A 21,077-nucleotide genomic window follows, 5' to 3' on the forward strand; every position below is an offset into this window, starting at 1 on the left:
TAGAAGCAAAGTAGATCAGAGGAGTCAGCATCAAATGAGAAAAGAATAAAGTCTTAGATGAAATTATCAGCTACATTACAATTTTAGAGATAGTCAAAAAAACTATTGACCAGAGAAATAATTAAAAATTATTTAGTTACAGGATATCTAAATGTGGAGAGTTTCAGGAGGAATTGGCTATGAGAAATACTGAATGCTACAGAGAGGGAAATAAGATGATGCGGACAATAGTGGTCCAGTGGAATGGTCGTCAGAAATCTTGAGTTGGTTAGTTTGATGAGGAAGATGAGAGAATGGATTCTACATATATATCCAAGACTTTCAAGTTATTGCCTGTGTTTTTTAATCATTTTATTTTGTAAATGTCCTTTACAGCTTATGGTGTGTTATGGACTGAATGTTTGTGTCACCCCAAAATTCATATGCTGAAATACTAACCCTCAATGTGATGGTATTGAGAAGTGGGAGATTTGAGAGGTAATTATGTCATGAGGATGGGACCTTCATGAATAGGATGAAAGCCCTTATAAAAGAGACCTTAGAGGATTACTGCTCTTATGAAAGAGACCCTAGAGGGCTTTCTTGCCCTTTCCACTACGTGAAGACATGACAAGAGGTCTGCAACTCAGAAGAGGGTTCTCACCCTGATCTCAGATGTCCCACCTCCAGAATTGTGAGAAATAAATTTCTGATGTTTATAAATCACCCGGTCTATGTTGCTTTGTTATAGCAGTCTGAACTGACTAAGAATATAACTACCTAATTCCCAAGTCAAAATTTGGAGTTACCAGATTCTTAAAATTGCAAGAAAATTAGTAAGTAAACCTATATTGTAAAAATAAAACTGTAGAAGGAATCAATCATTTAAAAAGAATAGACACAAATAAAAATAGAACCATATTATTATTTATTTAATATAATCATAAAAACTCGGTAAAACTGTCAGGGAGATTTTGTGTCATTAATTATTAATACACCTATTTGCTATGATCAACACTTTTAGAGAATAGACCATTCTTGATAGTATATCTACTTAAGACAAGAATTCATTAAACCAGATCTAATGCCTCAGCTGCTTTAAAATTATCCCAAGAAGTGTCACAATAAATAATTATTTTACATTTTAATTGTTAGACAAGTTATAAATGAACAATTTATTTCATTAATAGAAAGGACTTAATGTTCTTCCCTTCTGGGATATGGAGAGCTCATCCAACAAGGTTATTAGGATTTAAAAATTCATTGTTAAATTTGTGAACAACCTAAAAACTATTCCAGATTCACATTCTATCTATTTTGGGGAGAATAATACAACTGCAATTGAGTTTAAAATTCTATTGCTATAAACACTTTCGTTCTGCCTCACACCCTCATTCATCATTAAAATGATATAATTTTGCATGTGAAAAAATGAATTCCTATAAAATTATATAACACCATAATTATTGGGCCAAAGTTTTAATATATTAATAATTCACTGTTAGTACAATTACTATAGGATATTTAAGTTTTGTATAAGTGTCAAAGAGCTAAAATCTATCATTTTCTTCCCTAGTATTAAATAGTGATTAAAAGTGACTAAAAAGGCAGCCATTATTTTCATTATAAATAGCATAGATAACATTTTCAAATCAACATTTTCAAATCATTCCAATATAATATTCTTTTAGTTTGCTAGAATTCCAAGGTAATAATAGAATGTGGTAAAATATTTCTACTAGTAGAATCTGACTAAAGTATAAGTGAAAACAATCATAAAGCAAGCAGAAATTTGACTGGCAGTTATCTGGCTTTGAACCTGAAAACATTTTAATGCTAGCAATTTTTGCCTATTTGAACTACTTACTTAGGTCATTAAAAATAATTTCAAAATCTATTGAAATATATAATTTACTTCCTTTTTTAACAGCTGTCATAAACACCAAATTCCTCTATGTTTTTTTAATGGTAATATATTGCATATAATTGAAATATAGTTGGTTGGAAAATTAGACATTTATACTCATTGAATTTAATAATACATTTTTCACACGAAGATCACACTTATACCATCTTAACAGTTTATTGATTTGCTCATGTAATTGACTGGTTTACAATACATATGTGTTCCAATGTTATAAAAAGGAGATATAAAATTATGCAGATGTGGTGAGGAAAAGGTTAACTGTATTTCTTGTTACCTTCTGGAACAAAGAGAAATGAAGCAGGTAATGTCTGCCAGTTTGGTTGAAGCTATACTTTATAAACTGGAATGGTCACACTTTAATTAATGGCTATGCCCTGCATTTAGTAGAAGGACTAGGAATTTATATATAATGCATTCATCATGCTTTCACAGAAAATGAAAACCACAAGATAGTATAGAGAACACAATATATTATGAAAAGCCAGGTAATTTTTCTACAAAGGGTGAAGAGTAGGTTGTGTACCCAGAGCTCAAACTTCTGCAACAGTCCATACATACAGCAAATGACACTGTTTCAATTATCATGAATGGCTCCTTAGTGCAATTAATCTTTATGTCATTTAGTTGTCTTAAGTATAAACCATAGGCTTTTAACCAAAACAATTACATAAGTGTACTAGGGAAAGTACAAGCTGATTGCATGATTTGGGGGGTGGAACCAAACATTAAAAACTAGTTCATTGACATTTTCAAGTAATGATAGGAACTATTGGAGCAGTTTGTTTAAATGATTTCATGAATAAGATTTGAAACACTAAACAACCAATTTAAAACTTTTTTATGTTACTTAATTTGAAAACATATTTTATAAATGTCTCTTGAAGATATAGTTTATATTATAAATAGACCACCTCATTTTAAAATCAAACTCCTCATTAATCAGTTTTAGCCCTAATACTCACTCTTATTAGATAATAAGAAGCATGTTCAGGGTATGGGGCAAGGAGAGAATGTTAACCAAAATTCAGTTAAGAACATTTTCTTATTAATCAGTGAGCACAAAAAATTCAGCAAATCATTTATGAATCAAAGAATGGGAATTTAGAAGGTCTATATCTGGCCTTCTCACAAATAAGGGAATCAAGAATGTATCACTAGCATTTTTACCATGAGCAATTAGAAAAATGGAATTGTCATCTATTTTGATCGGGAATATCAAGACTGTTTCTGTACGGAATATCAGGAGGTGAACTTGAAGTAAGTCAGGGATATTAAGTTTGAGATTCCACTTAGTCAAGTGAACATATCTAATAGATAATTATACATGCAATTTATGATTAAAGTGAGAATACAAAATTACTGATGTATATATTTAGGAGTTGTCATCATGCAGATGGTATTTAGAGCCGTGAATTGCATAAGATCACCAAGAGACTAGTGTAGATAGACAAAAAAGAAGATTCCCAAGGTCTTTTTGTGCTAAGAATTCTTAAACATGACAATCTACTAATAAAGGAAAATGAGAAGAAATGGCCAGTGAATTAGTAGGGAAAAAAGAAAGAAAGAAACACAAATTATGGTGTCCTGGAAGCCAACTAATTAAAACATTTCATGAAAGAAGAGTTCAACCAGATCAAACAGGTTGTGGAACACAGAGTGACCATTGGATTTTGAAATGTACAGGTAGTTTGTAACCTTAATAAGCCTGGTGGCAAAAGTTTTATTGGAGTGGGTTTGGGGAACTATGGAAGAAGATAAACTAGAATTGTATATGTGGATAATTTTTTGTGGAGTTTTGCTATCAATCAAGTGAAAGAAATAAGGTAATTGTTGAAAGGGAAAATAAAGTCAAGAGAGGGTTTTTGCTGTTGTTTTCTTTTGTTACCTAGTTAGTTTTAAATATGGAATAAATAGCAGCAATTTTGTATGAAGATGGGAAAGATTCAATCAGTAAAGGGAAAAGAATTGATAATATAAATAGCTCGATGCAGTGTAGCTGCATTAGTGCAGCTTCATCTGATGAATTCTTCTAACCATATAAGTGAAAATAAGTGACTTTTGAAAGGTGAATTAGGTTAATATTTTCTTTTAACTGATAGTTTATTTTGTTTACTTTCGTTATCTTTACACATCTAAACTACCATTTCCCCATGTGGCAGTTACATTTTTTGGGTGATAAACCAGTGAGTAAATTCTCATTCCTCTTACTGCAGTGACTGTACCAGGTAAACCAAGCCTAAAATAATTGGTGCATGGTATACCCCTGCGTAAAGGGATTAAGTCTAATCATTGTTCATTCAGTGCAAAGCTTGTTCTGCATAAGATGGTCTGTTAATTGGAGATCTGTAATTGCTGAAGCCATTTGCTAAAGTGGGAGAAGCCAATCCGAAGAAGTTGATACAGGTGGATCACAAGCTTAGAGAATTTTAAACAAATCATGCCAAAGCCTTGAGCAAACTGTGCCTAGGAAGTTTAATTATATGAGTCAAAACATTCTCTCAATTGTTTAAGTAAGTTTGAATTGAGTTTTATTTTACTTGGAATTAAAATTACCTTAAATCAGTGATGGGCAGAAAAGCAAACCCCAATTTATATAGTGAGCACTTGTTAATTATGCAGTGATGGTGATCCAGGTAAATTGCTCTCTGAGAACAAAGCACAATGTGAACTGCTAATTATGCCTGAAATAACAAAATTTATGACCATTTCTTACAGTCATATTTTTTCCCTACAGCGGCTAAAGGGACTGAGAAAAAGAAAGTTGTTTCTTGGCTGAGGATAAAAACACATGAACAAAAAAGAGAAGAGTTTTATCTAGTAAAGAAACAATTGATTGCCCTGGAAGGCAAGAGATACAGGTCATAAACCTTACTTTTCCATTCTGCTTCAAACGTCTTTTTTTGGTAGATCTTTTAAGTGAAAAATTTAACTAGATGACTTTTGATTCCATTTAAATTTAAATAGACTTTGACACTAAGTAGGGTCTTGTTACTTATTGCTATTGATTTTCATTAATAAGGCACTGCTTTTAGCAAATTCTAGTATTAGCATAGTTCTACAACTATTGCATGATCTAAGAAATAAGGAAAATAGCTTGCAGATGTACATATAGCTTTCAGAGGATTGACACTCAAACACTTAATTCACTAGATGTTATTAACAACGTATATGTGCTCAAATCTATATAGTACGTGGAATTGAAAACTGAAGGAACAAAAATTCCTCACTTAAAGAAGTTCACAGCCTAATAAAATATCAAACATACAAGCATTTAAAATATTCCAAATGCTTTGTGTACTAGATGTATTTAAAAGAAGCATGCTGGTCATAATTGAAAGAACACTTAACTTCTGCCTGATAAGGTCAGGTTAACCTACAAAGAGATGGACGCATTTAAGATGAGACAAAATATAAGTAAACATTCATTAGGGGAAAAAAATCAGGAGGAAAATTGTATTCGTTGTCATTAAACTGTACTCTCCTCCAAAGCATGATAATGACAGTCATAGTTTTATCTCTGAGGAATAGCATTGCAATGGTCACAGAGTAGATACCTCATAATTGTTGCTTGAAGAATACATGGATTGCATGGAGGGTGATTTAAAATGCTAGAAAGGGAGGGGAGAAACAGGGAAAATACCTAAGAAATTTAGAAACTATTGTGGAAGAACTATGGCTATTGTATGGTGCTGCAGAAAAATAGAAGGTTGAGTGTACTAGGAAAGAATATTGTTGTATTAATGAAAATTTATGACAATGCATAGTTACGACCTGTCAGAACATGAAGGTTATGCCATGGAGAGTCTTACAGAGTAGGTTAATTAATGTTGATTGTATCGTTTAAGTAATGAGTAGCCATTGGAGAATTTTGAGAAAAGATGACATGATCAAAAATGTTTCTTACAATGACTACATGCACAGCATTCTGGAGTGCATTAGAATGGTAGAAAGGTTAAAGGAGGGAAGAACATTTAGGAAATTGTTGCCAGAAAAATTATCACCGTCTAAGCTACAGCAGTGGCAGTGAATCTATGCAGAAGGGAAGAAAACCTGAAGTGTCTACCAATTTAATAGATAGTAAAACAGATGGAGCATGTTGATTTATTGCTACAGTGGACAAAAGAGATGGAAGCTTTAAGATGACTTCCAGATTTTCAACTCGTACAATTGAGTCGATAGTATATTCTTTACCACTGTAAGTACAAGAAGCGATGCACATGCATGAGAATTGGAATTCTATTTGGAGTTTAGGACATAAATCAATAATTTATCTAAAATATTTCAGAGGTGGATTTTCCAAAGTAGAGATGCTTTCATAAGTCCTGAAATTATTTCACCAGTGAAATCTTTTTGACATGATAAGAAAGAAAATCATTTTAGGCTATTTGTGCCCCTGGAGTGCTACAAGGCAAAGTTTACAGAACAGTTTTAATTCTGCTAATTTTCAACTGCTTTTAGTATATACTCATTCATTAAAAAAAAACCTGCCTGAGAAAAGGCTCATCATCCGATAAAATGCAGGAGTCTTCCTTTTATGCTCCATCTTCTTCAGTTTAAAAAAAAAAGCTTATATCTTAGTGACTAAAATGATAATTTGAAATATCAATGTTGGAGTTGAGGAAGTGAGTGATAATCACTGAATAACAAATTGTTGTGAAATACATGTGGTTTCCAATTATTTGCATTAAAAAGAATTCAAGGAATATATATTAAAGTTTCAGCATATAGCACAGAAAGAGATAAATAATTGAGTGATATTGTCATAAAATCTTTTGAATTTTTTCTACTTATTATTTTCAACCAGACTTGTTAGCAATTACATTATTTAAATCAAAACAGCTGATGATGCTGTATTCTGCCTTATTCTTGCAGGAGGCAATAACATTTAATAGGTAAATAATTTGAAAAAGAGACCTGCTCATCACAATAATATGCAGTTTCATAATTTTATACTTATATTCAATAATTATTTATCAAAAATGTAATATGTCTGATGTATAATAATTTTAATGATGTCTAATTCCAGAAGATGCATTTAAGATTCTTAGACACATACACACACACACAAAATTCTTAGACACATCTCGTCAAAGGACATTAAAAAATATTTTCAATTTAAATTTCTATCTATACATAGAGGATATAGTTGTAGGGATAGCAGTAAGGATAAGTAATAAACAGATATTGTTGAAGATGATAATAAAATAATCCAAAAAACTTTAAGGTATAAGAGCATATTATATTAGGAAACAATTATTTGTAGAAAGTGCAATAAAATTAAAAATTTAAGATAAAAAGAAAATGGTGTAAAATATTCAATTTTCAAAGAACTTTATTAAGTAATAGTAGTATTATCAATCTGGCATTTAGAATTGAGCTTGTTCTTTCTAAAACAACAAATAACTATACTGTGAAATACCATCTCCAAAAGTCTATGAGCAGTGTTCCTATCCCATTTATTTTTATCCCCTATCACAATTCTTACTAAGTGTCTTAGTTATGTATTATTATGTAACAAATTATCCAATTACTTAGTGTCTTCAATTAACAACGATTATTATTTCACAGGTACTGTGGGTCAGGAATCTAAGTACATCTTAGCCAAGTCTTCTGAGTGTGGGTCTTACTGATGGAAATCAACTCAGAACTTGACTGGAAATGGTCCACTTCCTAGCTGACTCTTCTCTTTGTTGGATAGATTTAGTTTCTTGTGGGTTATTGGACTGAGGGCTCAGAGGCTCACAAGCTGTTGACTGTCCCTCTGTTCCTAGCCATGTGGGGCTTTCAAAGATCATCTCACAACATGGCATCTTGCTTCATCTGATCAGGCAAACAAGAATGCATAAGACAATAACAGCAAGAAAGAGAGAGAGAGAGCCAGAAAGTCACCTTCTTTTGTAGCTTAATCATGAAAGTGATATCTCATCTTTTTTATTGTATCCTATTGGTTAGAAGCAAGTCATTAGGTCTAGCTCACACTTAAGGGATGAGCACAAAGGCAGGAATACTGGGAGGGTGAGGTCATTGGGAGACATGACTAAAGCTGCTTACCACACTATGTCCTCAACTGATAGATGTTTAAATGAAGTTAACTCAATAAACATTGATTGGGCATCTGTCATGCACCAGGATGGAAAGAAGCAGAAATTAACATAACTTTATTCTGAATCAAATGCAATCTCTACATTTATTTAGTGTAAAAAATGTTACAGTGAATCATTTTGGCCCTAGACATAAAATATTACACTAACAGAAAAGCTAGACAATACAATTGGTTTAGAGACTTCATATTATCATATCAAATTACCTTTGCCAAAAAGGTGGGAGAATGTTCATGGTGCCAGTTCTTTGGGGAATTTTTTTTAATTTATTTTTTATGATGAATAATTAATAGATATGATTATTTTAATAATGTTATAATAATGAGTATAATAGCTAATGTGTACTAATATAATTAATATAATAGTTAATATTTGTTAATATAATACATACAATAGCTAATATTTATTCAGTACTGACTTTGTGCTAGGCACCATGTTAAGTACGTCTATATATATACATTTTTTTTAACATCTTTATTAGAGTATAATTGCTTTACAATGGTGTGTTAGTTTCTGCTTTATAACAAAGTGAATCAGCTTTTGGGGAAATTTTAAATCCACAAGAGACAGCCAGAGAGGTATCAAACAGTTAAGGTTTATTTTTTTGGGAGGAGGGGCCTTTTTGCACCATGCGGGATCTTAGTCCCCCACCAGGGATTGAAGCCGCATCCCCTGCAGTGGAAGCACAGAGTCTTAACCACTGGACTGCCAGGGAAGTCCCTTGAACAGTTAAGTTTTAAAGTAAGAATTATCCACAATCTAGTAGGTACTTCAGCAATTATATTTCAGTGTCTTACTTAATGGTTCAGTGGTTCTAAAAGTGTGGTCCAGGTACTCTGAAAATTTTTTCATGGCTTCTTCCTGTCTAAAATTATTTCCATAATAATATGAAGACATAATTTGCCTTTTTACTCTCATTCTTTAAAGAATATATAATAGAGTTTTTCTGTGATCCAGTTGACGTGTATTGTCAAACATTAAAGATAATAGGCTAAATATTTTGAAAGATAGTTATCTTTCACAAAAACATTTATGTTAACATGTAATATGCTTGCTATTTTAAAATGAAAAAATAAATATGTTACTTAAATTTCTGTTTTAATTTTTAATATGGTAACTATTGATAAATGTAATTGACATAAACTAAAGCTCTTTGGGTTTGTTAATAATTTTTAAGAGTATAAAGGATTCTAAGACCAAAGTTTGAGAATAAATAAATTAGACAATTCTTAAAGAACCAATGGGTTTCTAAACAACTTAGATGAAAATCACTGTTTTGAGAAAAATAAACTTATATTATTAGATTTATTTTCTTATAATACAATGTGCTTTAGTTAAGTTTAAAATTCAGATGTTATCACTTCAATAAGCAAAGGTATTATTGGAAAGTGGCAATCATTTTTTTAAATAAGAAAATCATTTTGAGTGTGAATATAATATCAGTGCCCCTCATTAATCACAGCAAGAATATTTACTAAATTAATGTAACTGGAAATATTTAAAAAAATATTTTCCTATCTGAGTAAGACTATAAAAGCAAGATCATAATTATATAAGAAAAAACAGTATGAGGGCAAAGTATAATGACTTCTAATGAATTTTAGGTGTACATTTTTAATAAGGCTTGCACTTTATCTTCTAAAAAACTGTAAGGGCTATAAAGGGAATTGGGGGCAGAATTATACTAGTTTACTCTTCTGAATATACACTACTTCTTCACCATATTAAAAAAAAATAAAAAATAAAACCTCCAGTATCTCTCGTAATATATATTTGGAGGATTCTTTTCTTTAATAATAAGTTTTAATGATATGCTATGGTAGAACATTATCGTCAATTGGTATTTTAAAAATAGGAGCAGAGAAAGTCATTATACTTAGCAGAACGGTAGTGTTTCATTGATGGAATATAACAGAAAAGACCCAATGACAGATAAAAAGCCTAAGTTTTATTTCACTTTATTAAGAGCCACTGAATTTAAAATGGGAACAGGACCAGCAACAGATAACAAATTACAGCTCAAATAAATTAAAGTGTTAATTTTATATTGCTCTAGTCACAATTCCATTCAAGATCATTCTCATTTGCCTCATTCCAGGATCAGCATATATAATTTCATTATGCATCATAAATGTGAGAATATTTTTTTTGTGAAAAATCCAGTTTAATAGTAGATGAACCTATAAAATAATACTTGCCTCCCTCAAGCACCTAGTCCATAAAGCAAAAATTACAGTAGGTAAAACTCATGCCATTTGGCCTTCAATTCTGATTAGAATATAGAAATTTACAAGAGATCATCATTGTCACACTAACAAATAAGAAAAACTATCTAATTAAAAAAAAAGTGAGCTAAATATGCAAAGAAACTTAAATTGCAGAAGAGAAGTCCATGATTGCTGACTATTGTAAACAAGGCTCAAAGAGGAACCAACACTATACAGATTAGGGTAAAGAGTTACTGGCATTAACTTTTAACAGATATTTAATAGCCGTGTTAAGACAGGCCTGACAGATTAGAAATTTGAGGAGCCCCAAATACAGTAATTCACTAACCAGTTCTTTCCTAGGGGGCCTTTACCAAGTGAAGAGCAGGAACATATCAAAAGTAGAGGCAAGAAAGTAGGACGAAGAAAGAACCCCCAGGAACAGGAGTCTTTGCAAAACTGAAGGTCAGCAGATGGCCGAAGGCTTTGAGTAGAGTAGGAACTCTGAGAAAAATAACCAGAGGAATATCTAGTTGTTCCTTGCAAGTGCAAGGCAGTGGCCTATTTATAACTGTAGGCAAGTCAGAAGAGCTAATGGAAACTCACCAAGGTACATGGGCGTCTTTTCTGAATGCACAACAGTGGCTCACCCAAGGCTGGGTGTAGTATGGGAAAATTGAAATAAACTACCCAAAATGCAGTGGTACTTTCTAAGTACATGGCAGCAGTCTGAAAGTGACCAGGGGTAGAAAAAGGCAACTGAGAGAGATTCCCCTAAGAGGAACACAGGGACTTTGCTGAGTTCACAGCAGGGGCCAAAGAAGGTAATGTAAAGACCCAGATAACCAAGAGAAATACCCCTGAGCACAAGAAATCTTCAGTACCTTAAAGCAGCACCCAACAAAGGCCGTGGAAAGGCAATGAGACAAAGAGAGAATTTGTAAAAGTACCTGAGCAACTACAAAAGGGAAGGAAAGAGAGATCACTGTAGAGTCACCAGTACTCAGATTCCAATCTTCGCCTAAAAGAAAATTTTGATGCCATCTCAAAATATTTGAAGCTAGTTTTTAACTAAATCAAAATAAATACAAAAGTAAAAAATACAGAACTAACTTAATTATAAGTTAAATTGATTTATTCTTTGACCCATACAGCCTGACTCTCTTTCTGTGTTGTAATATTATTCAAATCTAATTCTGTTTTCCAGGGCATTTAAAATTTATATGAAGCTTAAAGAATGTCTCTTCAAAAATTACTTAATTAATTGACTTTCACATTGCATTTGAAAAAAATCTAATAGGGAAAACCTAAGCAAATAATGGAAAATCTGAGTGAAAAAATATCACAAGCAGGCAGTTAAGAAAATTCATTATGTCCTAGACCAATTCACATAATCAATACATTTATACTAATTAATAGTATTAATAAAGTATGTCTTTGAAAAACTAATAATTATTATTTTTATTGAAATGTATTAAGCTGGGCTTCCCTGGTGGCACACTGGTTGAGAGTCTGCCTGCCGATGCAGGGGACACGGGTTCGTGCCCCGGTCCAGGAAGATCCCACATGCCGCGGAGTGGCTGGGCCAGTGAGCCATGGCCGCTGAGCCTACGCGTCTGGAGCCCGTGCTCTGCAACGGGAGAGGCCACCACAGTGAGAGGCCCGCGTACCACAAAAAAAAAAAAAAAAAAAAAAAGTACTATGCTGTGGAACTGGGTTAGATTCTGTCTTAGTCCATATTAATTAATATTCTCTGGCCACTCCCTATATAAGGAATTTTGACAAAGTTCTAGCCTCATATCTATAAAGTTTATACTGCTTTAAAATTACCCTCATATACAACACAGTTAATTATAAACCCACAAAACCAAATTAGTAAAAATGAAATATATTGGATATACCAAAGTAATTCAAATTCCATCAGGCTTTTGTTACAAGACTTTTTGGTCAGTTTCTTGAAAAGTATAATTATAGAAATATAGAATGTTGACACGTTTAGTTCCTTGTTGCAACACCCATATTCTGCTTATCATTTTAATGGCAGGGAAGAGAAAATCCAGGGCAAAACTGACTTTTGACATTGTGACTCGTTATTCTACTTTCGATATGAAATAATCATTTATGTGATTTTATAAGCCTGTAGTAGTTTCCTGTGCTGCTGTAACAAATTATCACAAACGTGGTGGCTTCAAACAATAGAAATTTATTCTCTCACAGTTCTGAAGGCAAAAAATCTGAAATCAGTATCACTAAGCTGAAATCAAGGGCCACAGGATTCCTGGGAAAATTGGTTCCTTTCCTCTTTCAGCTCCTGATGGCTACTGGCATTCTTCAACTTGTATGTCTGCATCACTTCAATCTCCACCTCTAATTGCCTTTTCCTTCTTGGTGTATAGTATCTCTCTGCCGCTCTCATAAGGTCACTTGTGATAACACTGAGAACCTTCCTGGATAGTCCAAGATATACTTCTCATATCAAAATTCTTAATTTAACTACATCTCTGATGACTTTTTGGAAAGAAAAAAATATGATGATGTTTACAAGTACCAGGGATTATAACATGGATACCTTTTGGGAAGGCCTTTTTTCCCCTGTCCCATTTTCCCCATTCTCTTACTTTCTTTCCTAGGATCACTTCCCAACTAAACTGCCTGGAAGCGAGTCTTGTTTCAAGGTCTGTTTTGGGGATAAACCCACCTAAGACAGCTAGTTTGGCTAAGAGTATGGACAGTTTCTACTATAACTGGAGATAACGCAGAGTGTGGACACAGGCACAAGAGGTGGAGGTGTGGGCAGAGGCCCTGGTATTTCCCATCTAATTGTTTCTGTTTTCTCACTGAAATAGGAAGAAAGTGATACTGTGTGTCTCAGGATATGTTGGAGTTTAGAGGAAAGAGGGGACTAGTTTAAATGGTCAACTTCAATAGTGGTAGAAAAAATGGGTTGGTAAAACATGGAATGATTTCTCAGAAGCATGAAAGGCCTATGCAGCATCAGTGATCATTAATCATAAGCATAATCTTAATTATATTTCCTTTAGATCTAAGCTGCTCACTATGCCTGGAACATTCTATAATTCAATCCTTTTCTAGTATTTACCTTTAAATGTCCTTTTTTGTTTTTATGTCACTTATGATGTTTATAAATGATGTGGTATTTTCTCTCACATCCACAAATCTCTGGAAATAAGAGACAGCAGAACACTGCTTAAAGAATTGTTTTAACAAACCCTTTTACCTCCTTTTATTGTATGTAACTAATAAAGAAGAATAATGGGGATATTTGGAATATTTTAAAGGTTTTATTTTTGAGCTGCTTTAGTGGAGGCATTTTTTTAAATTGAAGTATAGTTGCTTTACAATGTTGTGTTAATTCCTGCCATAGAGCAAAGTGATTCAGTTATACGTATATACACATTCTTTTTAAAATTATTTTTCATTATGGTTTATCACAGGATATTGAATATAATTCCCTATGCTATACAGTAAGACCTTGTTGTTTATCCATTCTACATATCATGGTTTGCATCTGCTAACCCCACCATCCCTCCCCCACCCCCCCTTGGCAGCCACAAATGTGTTCTTTATGTCTGTGAGTCTGTTTCTGTTTCATAGATGGGTTTATTTGTGTCATATTTTAGATTCCACGGGTAAGTGATATCGTATGATATTTATCTTTATCTGGTTACTGCACTTAGTATGATAATCTCTAGGTCCATCCATGCTGCTGCAAATGGCATTATTGCATTCCTTTCTATGGCTGAGTAATGTTCCATTGTGTGTGTGTGTGTGTGTGTGTGACTGTGTATATAAACACACACACACACACACACACACACACACAATGGCTTCTTTATCCATTCATCTGTCAATGGACATTTAGGTTGTTTCCATGTCTTGGTTATTTTGAATAGTATTGTTATGAACATAGAGGTTCATGTATCTTTTTGAATTAAAGTTTCGTCTGGATATATGTCCAGGAGTGGGATTGCTGGATCATATGGTAATTGTATTTTTAGTTTTTTTAAAGGAACATCTGTACTGTTTTTCATGGTGGCTGCAACAACTTACATTCCCACTAATAGTGTAAAAGTGTTCCCTTTTCTTAGTGGAGACACTTTAAAATCTACCACAAGGCTTATTACTTCATAAACTTCAATTTATTTTATGTTTCTTTATGTTATTTCTCTCACATTCTCATTATACTGCTATATAGGCTTATGATGGACTTTCAGATAACATATTCCAAGACAGCAAGTCTCTCTCACCATTCGGAGTCTCCCAATTTCCTTTTGTAATACTGGTATCATAAAGGTAATATATTCAATTAAAACATCATGTTCCACATTGAAAATATGAAGAAAAAACATGTTAATTTGATATTTAGTAATTTAATGCACCATTATTGCTTACCATGGTGTGCTAAATACCATAATAAAGATAAGTATAAAAATAAATATGACCAGGCTCATCCTGAGTGATGCCTTAATGCTAAGAAAGGGCAGAGGATTTAGGAAATGGAATGCACCTCTAGTTATGAATTTGTGACTTCATGTATTAGTATAAACTTATTTACTGTCAAGGACACTCCAGAGCTGTACATATTATTTGTTGGTCATTCTATAAGGTATATACTCTAAATACATTTGGTCAGTCATTGATTGAAGAGTAAGATCTTCTTTAGAAGTGATATAAAGTTTCCACATTCATTTTTAATCTACATCATTTTCTTCCCTTTATATTCAAGCATATTTCAGAGAAAGTTCTGAACTTTATCAGAAAATGTGGAAACATGTATTGTATCTCATAGTACATTAAATCAATATAGAACTGGGTATAAGGTTTTCTTTACATTCAACCAATGAAAGAATTTTGTATGTTCTTGGATGTTCCTGAGATGGAAAGTGGGTTCCCAAGAAGATTCTCTTGGTCTAAAAGCCTTGCAACCAATGAATTTGATTAAAATGATAACAAACTATAAAATCTTCCTTTTACAGAGGTTGTATGCCCTTTGTGTGTCTTCTTCTATTAATAGATTTTTTTATCACTCTTTGTATCAGCTCTTATTTATTACTTGCTTGTAAAAGTATGACCATGATAATATTGCATATTTCAAATAGCAAATCTTACTGCCAGGAATAGGTACTAGAAAGAAAATCTACAATTACAATTACCCAAGCAATAATACAAAAATAAAATAAATGGTATGAAGGTCATCTGCTATTAAGAACATATATAATGTTTGATGTTAGTAGAGGATGATATATTTGAAAATTATATTTGAAAAGTCTGGTTTCCTCTTAGATTTTAAATTAACTACCTTGTATTTTACATTTTTCTTCATGGCCTTAGTATGTACAACCCAGAAGTCCATTCTCTGATGCTCATAAAGCAGTTATTTATTCAGGAAGACTGTAGTTGGGCCTTATATTCGTCTTCATAACAAACTCTATTCTTGTTATACTTCTAAAAAATCAAGTGATTTTAAATAAATGTTGTAGGCTTCCAGTTCTTGCAACATTAAGCCTAGGATATTGTACCAATTTGGCAAGGGCTGATTGTTCCCACTATTGTTTCATGTTCAAAAAGGCTTGGTAAGGATCATTATTAGGCTTAGGGTGCTAAGAATATCTAAGTTTAAAAGATAAAGACTGACTCCCTTATTATGCTCATTGAATTATCCTTCCACACCTTATGACTATTTAAAACTACAAAGGTATAACTATTTACTATGTTCTATTCTTTTTCAAAAAGCACCCTAAACATGAGTAATTCTAAGCCATCACAGTACAATAATTTTATAATTATACAGATATATATTATTTTGCATGATAAGCTCCATTTTAATATTTAACATCACAATTAATTGTTCAAGGTTCATTGCCCCACAAAATAATAAATTTAGCCCCATAAAGAAACTATACATTTAGATAATTGTGCAAATAGATTTCATTTAATTATTCTTAAAACTGTTCAAGTTCACAGCTCAGTTAACAGGTGATGGATTGCACATAATTTGTTCCGTTTTTATGGATTATAGACTAGAGATAAAATTACCTCAGGAGACTTTTTTTTTTCCACCCATGGTTTCACAATCTGTTATTCTAAATGTAAACTGATTGAACCAACAATTCCCTTTTGTCACAGCAGCTTTCTGGCTTTCAGTGTTTTTCTGCTTGTATAATTACATATTTTAAGAAGATATGTTAATCAGTAACCATATTCTGAAGTCTCAAGGGATCTAACAGAAATTTGTTGCAGACAGTATGTTTTAACCATTTTAGTCAGTACTCACAATTATACACTTAGGTTATTTATTTGGTACAAAAGTGGGTTCACAAAATCTTTCATTTGCTCATTTCCAATCATCTAGTCCTTTACGATCATACATAGACTCACATGAATTTTCAGTTGGGAACAGAGTTCAGAAATCTTATAGTATCATCAATTTATTTTAAGCATAAGGAAATTGAGACTCAGGTTGGGGGGAAGGAGCAATATGTTAATAGAAGACTCATTTCAAATTTGAAATTTCTCACTTACTGGATAGGTTGTTGTATTGACTTCTCACTGTTGCCAAAACAAGTAACTACAAATGAAGTAGCTTAAAACAATGCAGATGTATTCACTCAGAGTTTTGGAGATCAGGAGTCCAAAATTAAGGTGCTCCTTCTGGAAGCTTCAGGAGAGAATCTGTTTCCTTGCTTTTTCTATCATCTAAGGGCCACAAGGAATCCTGCAAGGAAGACAGAATTTCCCATTAAAAACATAAATTATGTATCACAAATAGTCATGTAAAAATAGAGAATTTTAAAACATGAAGGAAGCTCAGGAAGAATTGGAATATTTTCTCTATTTTACCTCTTGGATGATGATTTGAAATAAATATTGTGATAAAAATTCTAAAATGCAGAACTGTTCATTACCATCTGGGGAGGAATGGAGTTTCATTAAAGTATATGGATAGTATTGATATGAGAAAAAGAGTCCTAGCCTAAGCAGTCAACATCCTCTGAACCAAAACCAAATGCGTGAACCCAATCAAAGAAGTAAGAGTCTGTAACCAAATCTAGAGTCTGCCTTTAAATCCAAAACAGTTTTAACAAAATGACTATAATACAGTCCCCCCACTCTACCCAAATATATAGAAACTACTTTCTGATTCAGACAAAGTTGTTCTCAACTCCCCCTTTGCTCTTTCAATGCATCCTAGTCCCAACAACACCATGTCCTTACCCTTAGCTTCATCAAGTTCTTTCTTTCTACAGTCATTTGGAGATGATATGCCTAGTGTGTAATAACCCATTTTAGGTGGGAGTGGAACACTGTAATTTTTGGAAAACATGTACTAGAGGGAGTAATAGGAAAAAAGTAGCCCTGGAAGCAAGGGAAGATGAAAACTATGGTCATTTTAATACTCTCTTACAAAATGAAGACTACCTATCTCTCATGCAAAGAATAAAGCAGGGGAAAAAACTAATCTGTTTATTGTAACCACAAGTCATTTAATGTACCATTATTATTTTTTAAAGAGATGAGAAATATATATCATAGCAAACAACCTAGATTGTCCATATGGCAGGGAAAAACATCCTAGGGAGAAATTTACACCCTCTTTCAGAAGTCTGTCAACAGTTACATGCCCAGGTGAAAAGGAGAAGCTCTTCAACATGGAGGATTGGGGAGGAGATGTCCTACCCTCAGAATAGTGTGTGTGTGCATGTGTGTGTCTGTATGTGTGTGATTAATAAAGCTCCACTTTCTTTCCTTTGTTAATATTTGCTGGATTACATTTACTCTCCCCTTTTAGTTTAACTTATTTTGAGCTAGCTGTCCACCATTTGCAATTTAAAAAGCATAGTCTCCTTTATCTATTTGTGAATGTTGTCTCCTTATCTATCTGTGAATGCTCTATTTAAAAAGCTTAATCTCCTTTATCTTTTATGAAAAATCCTCACTTGCTAGATAAATATATTTCTCAATGTCATTTTCACTTAACAACATATTTTAAAACAATTTTGTGATCTCCACAGTGAAAATATAACATCCTCTTATAAATTCAATTGTTCATAGGTTGATAAGAAATTCTTCAACTCTGACAATGGAGTGGTTTTAGAGCCACATTGGTCTATTAACAATCTCATTGATTTCATATACTTCACTATCACTAGAGAGAAGGGCTGAGGACTAAGTATGGTTGGTGGTTCATGACCTAACGCTGATCTCAAAATCTTGTTTAGATACTGTTTCAAATAGATATACTCCCTGGAATTTAAAATTTACTGCCTAGAGACAGTAGTCTGGAGACTGACATATTTTATGCAAAAATGTAAAGAATGGATAATTATATTTAATGAACTTTCTTTGCCAAAGACATAAATAGCCCAAGGATAACATTTCTTAAGCTATTTTCGGCTTTTGCATTATTGGAAAATTCTGTAGTACTGCAGATGGCAACTTAAACTATTTGCCACAAATCTTTAAAAACAAAGTGTTTGTCATTGCTCTGCTGACAGTTGAATGAATATGAAAGAGAAAATGCAATTATATTTTGCAAATTCAATGAAGGGAATTCTCAGAAAACTTTCCATTTAGGCTAATTAAGTAGAAGTACTTATGGCTGTATCAAGTTCTACTAACAACTAACTTAGGTAAAGGTAGATAATATAATTTTGCATTCAAGTTTATGTCATGGAGACAGGCTAAAGTGACTACACCTTATTGGACTGCAGATTAAAATTAATGATTTATATTTCTTCAGGAACTTTTTTCAGTGTTTCTGTATTTATTGTGACCAAGAGGACCTCAAAGTTCCCTTCAGCTTCACTAAATCTTAGACAGGTCTCTTCCTTCTTATAGGTTCCTGACCTCTCAATTCTTAGAGCATTTGCTTTATAAAACCTGCAATTGCAAATTCTTTCTCTTGCTTTTTGAGATATAAATCTTCTCCCAGCCTCTTCCCAGTTTTATAACCCAGGAATGTCTTTCTCAAGAACCTTGGAATCATCCATTAAAAATACAGTCATCTAAGGAGATAATGCTCTGATCTCACAGTCTCTGTAGGAAGGTAGCAGCTTGTAAGGAATAATTAGCAAACAATGATGGCCTAATCACATTGACCAAGTCTTCTCTAATGTCCCACAGTATTTTTCAGTTAGCTTACCTCAGGGTTTAAAAAAACATACAGCCTTTTGTTTCAGGGGAATTGAGTTCAATCTCTCTTCTCTATTTCAATAGTTTTAAATGAAGAATCCCTTGCCTGTTTGACTATATAGTGCATTTTTTTTTTTTTTTTTGGCAGCTGAAGAAGCCCCACTATTTCAACTACAACAAATGGCTCCATAGCGATAATAGTTATATGCTAACTTGGATGCTCTCTTGCATGACACATTCTTCCTCCCTCATGCAACCTAGTCAACAGTTCTCAATTTTATTTTAGAGATTTTGAATAACTTTTTAAAAGTCACAGTTTTGTGGAAATGAAAATGTCCATTCTGTGGATGCACAGAATAACTCAAAGGAAGTATCCCATGTTAACATGTGTTCAGGAATTTCAAAATTGAAGCTTCACCCAAGTGTACTGATGCAGCACTATGCTGCCAAAAGTCACACTGGTTGTCCAAACTGAATACCAGCCTTGAAAGCAAACATACGCTTGGCTGATTTGAATTTTTAACTTCTTTCATCACCTCAGTTCACCTTCTAGCTGAAAGTGCTAGTAAAAAGAATAGATCAAAAATGCAGGCAAGAAGATGAGAAAGAGAGCAAGAAATATAGACAAAAATATATTTCAAATAATATAATATATTTAAAGAGAAGAAACAAAAGCAAGTAAAAATAAGAATTAATATAAATTTTAGTTTCACACAAATGCATTATTTTACTTTTCTTTTCTCTTACACAAATATATCCTTAGTTAAACAGAGTATATGCTTTGATGAATGCCTTTAAAAGTTAAAATAGAAACTAGAGTAGTTGAGGAAAGAGAACATCTTGGAATTTTATTTAACATATTACTTTTTTGCTTAATTGGAAAATAATCATTTAGTTGTTATGTATTATTGTTAATTCCAGTATCATTATTAATTACAGCACTGAGTTATTGAAAATAGACCCTGAGTCTGAAAGTTGGCTGTAATAATTACTTGCTTATGCAAGTTGCATATGCTTTTTTATTTACTTTCCTCTTCTAAAAAACTTATGCTCCTTTTCCATCTTTGTATCCAGTGCAGGAATAGCTATGAAACTTTCAATAATGAAGGAAGTTAAAAATATTTTTTAATTACTATTAAAGTTCCTGAAATTTCTTTTGCTTCTATTGATACTTTGGCAGATGCGATTTAGCACATATTATGTGTCTTCCTCAACTTCTTTCATTATGCCCTCTGGGCCACACCCTTGAAGCTTCAGTGTGACACTAAGACCCTCTGTAACCTTTTTCTCACTTAACCATAATTTGTACTCCAACTTCTTACATAACAGAATAGAATCAGAGAGAAAGAGACACAGAGAGAATGAAATAGGAAAATTATATTTAATATATATGTATATACTTTTTTTTTTTTTTTTTTTTTTGCAGTACGCAGACCTCTCACTGTTGTACCCTCTCCCGTTGCAAAGCACAGGCTCCGGATGCACAGGCTCAGCAGCCTTGGCTCATGGGCCTAGCTGCTCCATGGCGTGTGGGATCTTCCTGGACCAGGGCACGAACCTGCATCCCCTGCATCGGCAGGAGGACTCTCAATCACTGTGCCACCAGGGAAGCCCTAAAATATTTTATAGTTAAATTTTATTTTATTTTATTTTATTTTATTTTATTATTATTATTTTTTTACTATATCCTAATGCTTCCATCTGGTAGGA

General features: G+C 32.9%; 1 pseudogene across 1 annotated transcript in view; it reads left to right on the forward strand.

Moving 5' to 3' along the window:
* The first annotated feature begins 5,662 nt into the window (after positions 1–5,662).
* The window catches only part of LOC307065310 (methylmalonic aciduria and homocystinuria type D homolog, mitochondrial-like), a 46,769-nt pseudogene continuing 31,354 nt past the window's right edge, over positions 5,663–21,077 (forward strand). Inside the window, exon 1 of the transcript in view lies at positions 5,663–5,718. The product of the transcript in view is annotated as a methylmalonic aciduria and homocystinuria type D homolog, mitochondrial-like (transcript). The remainder of the gene's footprint in view (positions 5,719–21,077) is intronic.

Source organism: Hyperoodon ampullatus, assembly GCF_949752795.1.
Source record: "Hyperoodon ampullatus genome assembly, chromosome: 17".
In the NCBI taxonomy this organism is placed as follows: domain Eukaryota; kingdom Metazoa; phylum Chordata; class Mammalia; order Artiodactyla; family Ziphiidae; genus Hyperoodon; species Hyperoodon ampullatus.